This window comes from Lagenorhynchus albirostris, chromosome 3, assembly GCF_949774975.1.
Source record: "Lagenorhynchus albirostris chromosome 3, mLagAlb1.1, whole genome shotgun sequence".
Lineage (NCBI taxonomy): Eukaryota > Metazoa > Chordata > Mammalia > Artiodactyla > Delphinidae > Lagenorhynchus > Lagenorhynchus albirostris.
In genome coordinates, this window is record NC_083097.1 from 155,434,120 (window position 1) to 155,447,723 (window position 13,604).

The following is a 13,604-nucleotide window of genomic DNA, read 5'->3' on the forward strand; positions in this document are numbered from 1 at the left end:
CCTAATTTTTTTTTAGCTTTTAAAATTTATTCATAAACCCATGGTCAATTTTGAAATAATTTTTTATGAAGTATAGAGTTTGGTTTACACTTTTTTACCTTATGTATGTCTAATTGCTCCAGCATCATTTGTTGAAAGACTATATTTACCCATATTTAAATGCTTTTCTGCCTTTGTCAGAAATTAGTTGGGCTTATTTCATTGGTATATTTCTGTTTGTCTATTTTATTCTAGTGATCTATGTGTCTTCCCTCCACTAATATCACACTGTCTTGATTATTGCAGATATTGTAGTAGGGCTTAACATCAGATAGAGTAATTCCTCTCACTTTATTCTTCTTTAAAAATTTTTTTTGATATGCAAAAGAACCATTGCCTTTCCATATAAATTTTAGAAGAAGTTTATTTAGGTCTACAAAAATTTTTTTTTCTGGTATTTTGATAAGAATGGTGTTAAATCTATAAATCATGTCCAAAATAATCCCTGGGGCTTAGGTTTTATGGATTTTACACCCATGATTATTTATGTTATATGGCACAGTTGACCTTAAGATAGGAAGATTATCCTGAGTCTGACCTAATCACATGAACCCTTGAAAAGCAGAGAGCTTTTCCCAGCTGATAGCAGAAGGAAAAGTCAGAGAGATGCAAAACACAAGAAGGATTTGATGCACTGCAGCTGACTTGAAGATGGAGGAGCCATATGATGAGGAATGTTGGTGACCTCTAGGAGCTGGAAGTAGCCCCTGGTTGACAGCCAGCAGGTAAACAAGGACCTCAGTTATACAGATCCAAGAAATTGAATACTGCTAACAAGAATAAGCTTGAAAGTGAGTTTTTGCCCAGAGCCTCCACATGAGAACTCAGTCTGGCTGACAAGTTGATTTTGGCTTTGTGCAGAGAATTCAGCCACAGCATTCTGCACTTCTGACCTAATGAAACTGAGATAATATATATATACTTTTATTTAAGCTGATAGGTTTGTGATAATTTGTTATGCAGCAATAGAAAACGAATACAGATTTTGGTACCAAGCATGAGCTGGTGCCTTAATAAGTACCTAAATGTGGGGTGGGTTTGAAATCTGGCAGTGGGTGGTGGCTGGAAATATTTTGTAGAGTATAATGGGAAAAGACTAGATTGTATAGAAGAAAATGATAGTAGCAAAGTGGATGTTGAGAATGCTGCAGGTGACTGGAAGAAGGAGGATCCTTGTTATGTAGTGGAAGAATGCTTAGCAAAAATTGTTTCCAAACTTCAAGAGGAGGCCTGGTTTCTACTTATTGCTACAGGAAAAATGCAAAAGGAGAGATAAATTGAGGGAAGATCTGTTAAACAAAAAGACACCAGGGCTTGATGATTTTGAAAATTCTCATCCATACTGTTGCTTTTTTCAGCAGTTTTCCCTTTACATTGCACAGTAGTATTCTGTCATATCAGTGTACCACAGTTTGTTCATGCATCTGTCAGTTATAGGACATTTGGATTGTTTACTCTTTTGGCAATTATGAATAAAGCTATAAACATTTATGTACAGGTTTTGAACAAACACAAGCTTCCATTTCCTTTGCATAGATAACTAGATGTGGGGTTGCTGGGTCATATGGCAAATGCACATCTAACTTTACAGAAGATTATCAACTGATTTCAAAGTGGCAGTACCATTTTGCATTCCCACCAACAATGGTTCAGAGTTCCAGCTGCTCCACATCCTTGCCAGCACTTGGTAATATCAATGGTGTTGTATGTATAGCAGTATCACATTGTTGTTTTAATATGTATTTTCCTAATAACTAATGATGTTGAGTATCTTTTCACATGCTTAATTGCTATACATATATTTGATGAAATGTCTTGAAATATTTTGCCAATATTTTTGTTATTTTCTTATATTAAGTTTTGAGATTTTTATATATTCTGGATATGTCACCTATCCGACATGTGTTTTACAATTACCCCTACCCTCATGGATCATCTTTTCATCATTTTACCAATTTCTACGAAAAAAAATCTTGCTGGGACTTTTATGAAGATTGTGTTGAATCTATAGGTCAATTTAGGGGAAGCAGCTATTCTTAAGCAATATTGAATCTTCTAGTCCATGAATGTGGTATATCTCTACATTTATTTAGGTCTTCTTTGACTTCCTTTATTATACACATCATTCAGCATTTAGATATTACACACTTTCCTATATTTATGCCTGTGTACCTTATGATTTTTAGTTATTATTACAAGTAGCATTTTTAAAACGTTCAGTTTCCAATTGCTCATTGCTATTATGTAGAAATACAGCTGATACTTGTGTACTGACCTTGTATCCTGCAACCTTGCAAACTCATTATTTCTAGTGGCTTTTTTTTTCTTAAAAGTTTTTCTGATCTCCTTGACTGTAGCACACACAAAAAGTGACAGTTCTCCCAGGCTCCACCAGGAGTAGAGGAAGAGCAGAGGACAAGAGTGCAGAGATTTCTTTTTCCAGGCCTAGGCTTGTGAAAAACGATGGCCAAGTGTTAGTCCTCAGCAGGGCCCACAGAGGGGCTGTATTCCTAGTCAGCCCTCTTGAGTCTGGAGCATCAGCATCTCCAAGAATTCACTTATATTCAAAAAATATGGGGAGGGAAATCCACTGTTACTTGTTGAACTAGAAAGAATAGACCCCATGGTCTGAGGGAGCATCCATAGTCACTTGATTTTGCTGGCCGCTGCTCTCCTCAACTGAAAAAGAGGAAGGCACAGGGGTGTATTGGGAGATGTAAGCTCCTTGCATAGCTGCAGCTGTTGGCATATATATGCCCTTGCTGCTCAGGGAAAGGTGGCCCAGTTGCTGGGTAAGAGACCCCATCATGGAGGCAGGCTGGAGAGAAATGGGATGATACATTCCTGGTGTCAGAACTGAACCTGAAGGCTACATGAGATATGACTGGTGGTGCATCCAAGATGGGTTAGATACTTATAAGAGGAGATTTCTGAGTTACTCTTTGATATGAAGACACAGGAGAATGGAAGATATGGGGACAGTGCAGACTGAGCAAGCATCTTGTTGGGGGTGATGTTATAAGGAGCCAAGTAAAACCCATTCTGAAGAGCTGTGGTGGGGTCATAGGTCAAGGCCATACCACGCATGTCTGCATTCCTTGGCCAGGCTTTCCATTTTGCATAAAATTTCCTTGGTTCTGTCATTTCTTTGGACCCCCATCAGCAAATTTGCAAAGCAAGGGATCAGATGGGGCTGGTACACCAGGAGGTGCCTTAATATATTTTCCAAAGTGATGATAGTTTTACACTTCTCTGTGGGGGCTCCATCCTTGCAAAGCCAACCCCTCTGCTGGTTCCACTGGTATCTCGAAGGATTCGGGTGGAGATAACCTGACCAAAGGACTTTAGCATTCCTTCCAGTTTTGGCTCATCCGTTGACAATGGGAGGTTTGAGATGTATAAATTTGTGGGGTTCTGCTCCAGTTGCTTTGCCATCTGTGCTTGTACACCAGTGGTTTTCAGTGCTTTTACAGCTTTCTGTGCTGCTGAAGGGCTGTCAAAGTCCACAAAGCCATAGCACTTGCACTTGTTTGTGGTCTTGCCTAGTATGGCCTTAGTGGAGACAAACTTGCCGTATGGCTGACACAACTTGACTAGGTCCTGGTCAGTAGTGCTTGGCTGCAACGCCCTGATGTAGAAGTTGATTTCACTCAGCTGGTCATTTACAGGTACTCTCACTGCTGCTCTTAGGGGTACTGTTGACTGGACTTGATGGTGCCATTTGCTAAGACAATGGCACATATGACCAACCTGAAATTTATGCCCAAGCCGAAGTTCACAGAGTTGGGATGTTTGTTCAAACTGTCTCTGAGCAAAACCGCATGCTGGAGTCTAGGTGTTTGTTCGACCTCCATGCCGCACTGTGAGGTGGGGTACTGAGGGCCGCATCTGGCCTTCGAATGTCGAAGCTCACTAAGAGACTTCTTGAACAGAGCTCACTCTTATCTGAGTGTAGAGAGGGACCGCTCTCCCCTCTCTCCGAGCATTCCATCATTCTGACGCTTCCGCGTCCTCAGCCTTTGCAACTGTCCCACCTCAGCGTTCCCGCCCTCAGCCTCTAGTAGCTTTTTGATAAATTATTTGGAATTTTCTACATGGGCAACCATGTGAATAGAAATGGATTCACTCCTTACTTTCTCTTTTTATAAACCTCTTTTTATTTCTTTTTCTTCTTTTGTTACACTGGCCAGGAAATCCAGGACAATGTTGAATAGGAGTGGTAAGAGTGGACATCCCTATCTTCTTTCTGATCTTAAGAGGAAAGCCTTAACTGTGATGTGAGTGGTAGGTGGCTTTCTCTTTCACCCAAGAATCCTCTAGAAATTGTGGGTTTTTTTTTTCTAGATTTAGAGATGTTTTGGAAAAGCCCCACATTTTACTACTGATTTTGAGCTTTAAGCCATTGTAGTCAGTGGACATGACCTGTATTATATAAAAATTTGGGACTTGTTGAGATATTGCTTGTAGTCTATTATAGGCTTTTATTTGAAAGACATTCTACCTATGTTTTAAAAGAATGTGTATTCTCTCTCCAGAGTTCACAGTTATAAATCTTAATCCAACATTACAATAAGAATAGTATTTTTCTTCATCTATCTGTAAATGAACATTCCACTTTGCAAGCCCAAACTGCTTGTTACGTAAAACTAGATCTCACTTAGTTCAGGAGTTATCCCCATCCTGGGAAGGATGATGACTTTGTTTATGCCAAGGCATTGACATGGGGATATCTCATCTTTGGTCATCATTCATCTTGCAGATGTGCATGGATTTTAATGGGACTCTGGTCATTGGCTCCTGTCCCTTCCTGGATTGACCTCCTGATCCAAAACACATGGCTCCCACTTTCACTGGTCTCTGGGCTCCATTCAGCCCCTCAGAGATATATCCTCCTGGGAAATTTGAGCTGCTCTCAAGCCCACCATTGATATGCTCAACACCAATAAGCTCCCTATACCCATAGGGAAACTCTGGTTTTGTTGCTTTATGCCTATTTATTCAGGAAAAGGGAGTGTATTTCCGCTACAGCTCTCCTGTCCAACACTTTTGTGGGGGTCTGGCTTCCCAGAACAGCAAGGCACAGGGCCCTTTTGAGAGCTGTTTTGAGATGTATCTCTCTTGCTTCCCCTCTGTCACCTGCCCCTCAAGTTCAGACAATTTTCCATACTCTGAGGGTAGAAGGGAAGACAATTATTTAATTTTGAAAGAAAATAGATTTTTATATTAGACATATAAACATTTGGTGAAAATATAGTTTTATTCCCTTCATAAAGATTAGATTAAAATTTTTATTGTGATGAAATATACATAGTATAAAATCTCTTTTAAAACATTTATAGTGTACAGTTCAGTGGCATTAAGTACACTCATAGCATTGTGCAGCCATCACTACCATCCATCTCCAGAATTTTCTATTTTCCCAAACTGAAACTCCGTCCACATTAAACTAACTCCCCATTTCCCACCTCCCCCTGCCCTTGGTTACCACCACTCTACTTACTGTCCCTATGAATTTGCCTGTTCTAGGGATCTCATATAAGTGGAATCATACACCATTTGTTCTTTTGTGTCTTGCTTATTTCACTCAGCATAATGTTTTCAAGGCTCATCAATATTTTAGAATGTATCAAAATTTCATTCATTTTTAAGACTGGGTCTAAACTGTTGTTAAAGACATTCAATGAATTCTGAACTTTGATTTTTGTGTTTTTCATTTTTGGTTCTTTTTTGAATCTTCTATGTCAAATTTATAGTTTCCAGTTGTTACAGAAATTTACAAGCTTGGTTTTATCCCCTTGAACATAATAAGGACATTTGTTTTATAGTTTACATTTGTGTTACTGATAATCCAAGTATTTGGATTTCTTCAGGTCTGTTTTTCTTTTTTAAAAAACATTTAGTGCTTAAAATCCTTTGGAGGGAACACTAGCTTTCAGTTGCTATTCTACCTGGAATTCTATACCTTTCCCTGGTATAACTTTTTATATTTTGAAGGTATTTTGAAAGTCTGGAATGAGATTCAGAATTAGTTTATCTATACCAAATGAGTTCTTTTTAGAAGGACTGACAGACTAAATTAAAACAAAGAAAAAGAGAGAAAGATAGGAAGGAGGATGGAAGGGAGGGAGCAAGGGAGGGAGGGAGGGAGGGAAGGAAAAAAGGAAAAGAAACCTTTAGAATGGAATATTCAATAATTTTTCTTTTGTTTGTTTGTTTCAAATATACTTTTTGTGTTTTGGAGTTTTCTGCATGAAACCTATGCTGTTTTATCAGCATTGTTTTACAATCCAGACATTTAGAAGGGAAATAATGTTTATATATAATGAAAATAACATTTATTATCTTCTATTTCAAAGCATCTACACCCTTTGAGGGCATTAATATCTTCTTCATTACCTACTAAAGAATACTGTTTATTCTATTCCTATGTTATTCGCCTTCATCTGTCTAAATAGTTTATATCTAGTTGAGTGCAACCTATTTATAAACTTGGAAAACTTACAATTCAAAAAAAATTTGCCTAATTATTCCTATTTGATTCCTTTAGAACAGAGGAAAATATTTTGACAGTATGGCCTGTGGGTCTTATCTAGCCCTTCACCTTTTACTTATAAATAAAGTTTTATTGAAACACAGCTGCGCTCATTTCTTTATATATTGCCTAAGGCTGTTGCCCTATAATGGCAGAATTGAGCAGTTGTGACAGAGACAGTGTGACACACAAATTGTAAAATATTTTTTTATCTGGCCCTCCACAGAAAAAGATTGGAGACCCCTGCTTTAAAGGATTGCTGTCCACTAAATCTTACTAATTGTGGAAGTCTGATTACTTCCTTTCCCAGATTTTTCTTTTTTTTATAGAAGTATAGATGAATTACAATATTATATTAGTTTCTGGTGTACAACATAGTAATTTAATATTTTTATAGATTACACTCCATTTAAGGTTATTACAGGTTAATGACTAAATTTCCCGAGCTTTACAATATGTCTTTGTTGCTTATTTATTCTATACATTGTAGTTTGTGTTGCTTAATCTTATACAACTATCTCACCCCTCCCCCCTTCCCTCTCTCTACTAATAACCACCATTTTGTTCTCTATATCTGTGAGTCTGTTTTGTTATATTCATTACTTTTATTTTTTTAGATTCCATATACAAGTGATAACATGGAGTATTTGTCTTTGTCTGTCTGACTTATTTCACTAAGCATAATATACTCTAGGTCCATCCATGTTGTTGCAAGTGGCAGAATTTCATTCTTTTTTATGGCTGAGCAATAGTCCACATCTTCTTTATCTATTCATCTGTTGATGGATACTTAGTGTGGTTACATATCTAGGATATTGTAAATAATGCTGCTATGACCATTGGTGTGCATGTATCTTTTCAAATTAGTGTTTTTATTTTCTTTGCATATATAGTCAGCAGTGGAATTACTGGATCATATGGTAGTTCTATAATTAGTTTTTTTGAGAAACCTCCATACTGTTTTCCATAGTGGATGCACCAATTTACAATTCCACCAAGTGTACTAAAGTTCCTATTTCTCCACAGCCTTGACAATATTTATTATTTGTAGACTTTTGGTGATAGCCATTTTGATAGGTGTGAGGTGATATCTCATGGAGGTTTTGCTTTGCATTTCTCTGATCATTAGTAATGTTGAGCATTTTTTTCATGTACCTGCTGTTCATCTGTATATTTTCTTTGGAAAAATTTCTATTCAGTCTTCTGCCAATTTTTAAATTAGATTCTTTGTTTTCTTGATATTGAGTTGTATGAGTTCTTTATATATTTTGGATATTAACCCTCATTGGTCATATCATTTGCAAATATTTTCTCCCATTCAGTATGTTGTCTTTTTGTTTTGCTGATGGTTTCCTTTGCTGTGCAAAAGATTTTAAGTTTAATTAGGTCCTATTTGTTTATTTTTGCTTTTATTTCTTTTGCCTTAGGAGACAGATTTCAAGAAATATTGCTACTATTTATGTCAAAGAGGGTTCTGCCTGTGTTCTCTTCTAGGAGTTTTATAATTTCAGGTCTTACATTTAGGTCCTTAATCTACTTTGAATTTATTTTTGTTTATGAGATAAGGAAATGTTCTAATCTCATTCTTTTACATGTAGCTGTCCAGTTTTCACAGCACCACGTGTTGAAGAGACAGTCTTTTCTCCATTGTATATTCTTTCCTCCTTTTTCATCAATTAATTGACCATAAGTGTGGGTTTATTTCTGGGCTCTCTATTCAGTTCCATTCATCTATGTGTCTGTTTCTGTGCCATGCTGTTTTGATTACTGTTGCTTTGTAGTATAGTCTCAAGCCAGGGAGTGTGATACTTCGAACTGTGTTCTTTTTTCTCAAGAATGCTTTGGCAATTCAGGGTCTTTCTGTGGTTCAATATAAATTTTAAGATTATTTGTTCTAGTTCTGTAAAACTGTCATGAATATTTTGATAGGGATTGCATTACATATGTAGATTGCTTTGGTAGTATGGATATTTTAACAATATTAATTCTTCCAACCCAAGAACATGGGATATCTTTCCATTTCTTTGGATCATTTTAAATTTCCTTCATCAATATTTTATAGTTTTCAAAGTATAGGTTTTGTTTACCCTAGGTATTTTTTTGATGCTATTTTAAACGGGATTGTTTTTTTACTTTCTCTTTCTGATAGTCATTATTATTATGTTGAAAAGCAACAGGTTTTTGTATATTAATCTTGTATCTTGCAATTTTATTGAATTCACTTATTAGTTCTAATCGTTTTTTGGTGGAGACTTTTTCTTTTTCTTGTATGATTGCTGTGGCTAGGACTTCCAATACTATGTTAAATTGAAGTGGCAAGAGTGGTCATCTTTGTCTTGTTTCTGAATTTAGAGGAAAGACTTTCAGTTTTTCACAGTCGAGAATGATGTTAGGTAAGATTTGGTCATAAATGCCCTTTATTATATTCAGATATGTTTCCTCTATACCAACTTTGATGAGAGTTTTTATGATGAATTGATGTTGCATTTTGTCAAATGCATTTTCTGCATCTATTGAGATGATCATGTGATTTTTATCCTTCTGTTTGTTAATGTGATGTATCACATTGATTGAATTTACCTTGTGAATATTGAATCATCCTTGCATCCCTGGAATAAATCCCACTTGATCATGACATATAATCCTTTTTATACATTGTTGGATTTGGTTTCAATATTTTTTTTTACATTTATAGGCACATGAAATAGCTTTTACTATTATTTCTGTTAACAATATATAACAGATTATCCAGTTGTTAATGATTTATTTCACATTTCAATTTGGATTTTAAAAATTTATAACATTTCTTCAATTTCCAGATATTTAAGAAAATAATTTATCTCTTTATCTCTTATTTTCTTTAAGAAAATTATTTTTTAATTTGATTTTTATTTTATATTGCAGTATAATTGATTTACAATGTTGTGTTAGTTTCAGGTGTACAGCAAAGTGATTGTTACACATATACATATATCCATTATTTTTCATATTTTTCCCCATATAGGTTATTACAGAATATTAAGTAGTGTTCCCTGTGCCATACAGTAGGTCCTTGTTTGTTATCTATTTTATATATAGTAGTGTGTATATGTTAATCCCAAACTCCTAATTTATCCCTCCCCCCAATGATGTTTCCCCTTTGGTAACCATAAGTTTGTTTTCGAATTCTGTGTGTCTGTTTCTGTTTTGTAAATAAATTCATCTGTATCATTTTTTTCGATTCCACATATAAGTGATATCATATGATATTTGTCTTTCTCTGTCTATCATACTTCACTTAGTATGATAATCTCTATGTCCATTCATGTTGTTGCAAATGGTATTTTTCATTCTTTTTATGGCTAATATTCCATTGTATATATGTACCACATCTTCTTTATCCATTTCTCTGTTGATGGACATTTAGGTTGCTTCTATGTCCTGGCTATTGTAAATAGTGCTGCAGTGAACACTGGGGTGCATGTATCTTTTCAAATTATGGTTTTCTCCAGATATATGCCCAGAAGTGGGAATGCGGGATCATATGGTAACTCTATGTTTAGTTTTTCTAATGAACCTCCATACTGTTCTCCATAGTGGCTACATCAATTTACATTCCCACCAACAGTGTAGGAGGGTTCCCTTTTCTCTGCACCCTCACCAGCATTTATTGTTCACAGACTTTTTCATGATGGCCATTCTGTTTGGTGTGAGGTGATACCCCATTGTAGTTCTGATTTGCATTTCTCTAATAATTAGGGTTGTTGAACTTCTTTTCAAGTGCTTTTTGGGCATCTGTCTTTTTTGGAGAAATGTATATTTAGATCTTCTGCCCACTTTTTGATTGGGTTGCCTTTTTTTTTTAATTGAGCTGCATGAGCTGTTGGTATATTTTGGAGATTAATCCCTTGTTGGCTGCTTTGTTTGTATTTATTTTCTCCCATTCTGTTGGTTGTCTTTGATTATAGTTTCCTTTGCTGTGCAAAAGCTTTTAAGTTTAATTAGGTCCCATTTGTTTATTTTTGTTTTTATTTTCATTACTCTAGGAGGTGGGTCCAGAAAGATATGCTGAGATTTATGTCAAAGCGTGTTCTGCCTATGTTTTCCTTTAAGTGTTTTACAGTTTGCAGTCTTACATTTAGGTCTTTAATCCATTTTGAGTTTATTTTTGTGTATGGTGTTAGAGAATGTTCTAATTTCATTCTTTACATGTAGTTGTCCAGTTTTCCCAGCACCACTTACTGAAGAGCCTGTCTTCTCTCCATCATGTAGTCTTGCCCCCTTTGTCATAGGTTAACAGACAGTAGGTGCATGGGTGTATTTTTGGGCTTTCTATCCTATTCTATTAATGTATATTTCTGTTTTTGTGCCAGTACCATACTGTTTTGATGACTGTAGCTTTGTAGTATAGTCTGAAGTCAGGAGCCTGATTCCTCCATTTTCATTTTTCTTTCTCAAGATTGCCTTGGCTATTCAGGGTCTTTGTGTTTTCATAAAAATTTAAAAAAATGTTTGTTTTAGTTCTGCAAAAAATTCCATTAGTATTTTGACAAGGATTGCATTGAATCTGTTGATTGCTTTGGGTAGTATAGTCATTTTGACAATATTGATTATTCCAATCCCAGAACATGATATCTCTCCATCTGTTTGTATCATCTTTGATTTCTTTCATCAGCATCATATAGTTTTCAGAGTACAGGTCTTTTACATCCTTAGGTAGATTTATATCTAGATATTTTATTCTTTTTGTTGAGATGGTAAATGGGATTGTTTCCTTAATTTCCCTTTGTGATCTTTTGTTGTTAGTGTATAGGAATGCAAGAGATTTCTGTGTGCTAATTTTGTATCCTGCAACTTTACCAAATTCATTGATGAGCTCTAGTAGTTTTCTGGTAGCATCTTTAGGATTTTCTATGTATAGTATCATGTCATCTGTAAACAGTGACAGTTTTACTTCTTTCCAAATTGTATCCTTTTATTTATTTTTCTTCTTTGATTGCCATGGCTAGGACTTCCAAATCTATGTTGAATAAAAGTGGTGAGAGTAGACATCCTTGTCTTGTTCCTGATCTTAGATGAAATGCTGTCAGCTTTCCCCCCACTGATACCAGTGTTAGCTGTGGGTTTGCCATATATGACCTTTGTTATGTTGAGGTATGTTCCCTCTCTGGCCACTTTCTTGAGAGTTTTTATCATAAATCGGTGTTGAATTTTGTCAAAATCTTTTTCTGCATCTATTGAGATGATCATATGGTTTCTATTCTTCAATTTGTTAATGTGGTGTAGCAACTGATTGATTTCTGGATATTGAAAAATCCTTGCATTCCTGGGATAAATCCAACTTGATCATGGTGTATGATCCTTTTAATGTGTTGTTGGGTTCCCTTTGCTAGTATTTTTTCAGGGTTTTTTGTCTATGTTCAACAGCAATATTGGCCCATAAATTTCTTTTTTTATGATATCTTTGTTTGGTTTTGGTATAGGGTGATGGTGGCCTCATAGAATGACTTTGGGAGTGTTTCTTTGTCTGCAATTTTTAGGAAGAGTTTCAAAAGGATAGGTGTTAACTCTTCTCTAAATACTTGATAGCATTTACCTGTGAAGGTTTGCTAATATTTTGTTGAGGATTTTGCCTCTTCATTTATCAAAGATACTGGTAATTTTTTTTGCATTGTCTTTGTCTGGTTTTGGTATCAGGGTAATGGTGGCCTCATTTATTTTTGATTTTACAATTTCTTGGCTATTAATCTTTGTACTAGCATATTTAAGTGGTTGATACTCAGCCATTACTATGTATTTGTTTTTTTAAAAAATTTATTGGAGTATTGTTGATTTAAAATGTTGCATTTGTTTCTCTGTACGGCAAAGTGACTCAGTTATACATACACATATATCCACTCTTTTTTTAGATTCTATTCTCATATAGGTCATTACAGAGGATTGAAGCTATAAACTTCCCTCTTAGAACTGCTTTTGCTGCATCCCATAGGTTTTGGATGGTTTTGTTTTCTTCGTCATTTGTCTCTAGGGATTTTTTTATTTCCTTTTTTATTTCTTCAGTGATCCATTGTTTGTTTTATAACATATTGTTTAGTCTCCATATGTTTGTGGGTTTTTTTTTTTACAGTTTTTTTCCCCCTGTAATTGATTTCTGATCTTATAGCCTTGTGGTTGGAAAAGATGCTTGATATGATTTCAGTTTTCTTAAATTTACCAAGGCTTGATTTGTGGTTCAAGATGTGATCTATCCTGGAGAATGTTCCATGTGTACTTGAGAAGAAAGTTTACTCTGCTGCTTTCAGATAGAATGTTCTGTAGATATCAATTAAGTCCATCTGATCTAATGTGTCATTTAAGGCTTGTGTTTCCTTATTAATTTTCTGTCTGGATGATCTGTCCATTGGTGTAAGTGGGGCATTAAAGTTCCCCACTCTTACTATGTTACTTTCAATTTCCCCTTTGATGGCTGTTAGCATTTGCCTTATATATTGAGGTGCTCCTATGTTGGGTGCATATATATTTACAATTGTTATATCTTCTTTTTGGATTAATCTATTGCTTATTATGTAGTGTCCTTCCTTGTGTCTTGTAACAGTCTTTATTTTAATGTCCATTTTGTCTGATATAAGTATTGCTACTCCAGCTTTCTTTTGATTTCCATTTGCATGGAGTATCTTTTTCCATCTCCTCACTTTCAGTCTGTATGTGTCTCTAGATCTGAAGTGGGTCTGTTGTAGACAGCATATATACGGGTCTTGTTTTTGTATCCATTCAGCCAGTCTATGTCTTTTGGTTGGCACATTTAATCCATTTACATTTAAGGTAATTATCAATATGTATGTTCCTATTACCATTTTCTTAATTGTTTTGAGTTCGATTTTGTAGGTCTTTTTTCTTCCCTTCCTCTTTTGTTCTCTTCTCTTTGGTTTGATGACCACTTTCAGTTTTGTGTTTGGGTTGCTTTTTCTTTTTTTTGTGTGTGTGTATCTATTGTAGTTTTTGGGTTTGCTGTTCACATGAGGTTTTGATTCATCTGTCTCTATATATACAAGAT

The 13,604-nt window shown here is 35.4% G+C and overlaps 1 protein-coding gene and 1 pseudogene across 2 annotated transcripts in view; one reads left to right on the forward strand and one right to left on the reverse strand.

The window, feature by feature from the left end:
• The window catches only part of SNAP47 (synaptosome associated protein 47), a 190,289-nt gene that overhangs the window by 114,023 nt on the left and 62,662 nt on the right, over positions 1-13,604 (forward strand). The window lies entirely within an intron of this gene.
• LOC132518620 (RNA-binding motif, single-stranded-interacting protein 2-like) lies at positions 2,645-3,760 on the reverse strand (annotated as a pseudogene).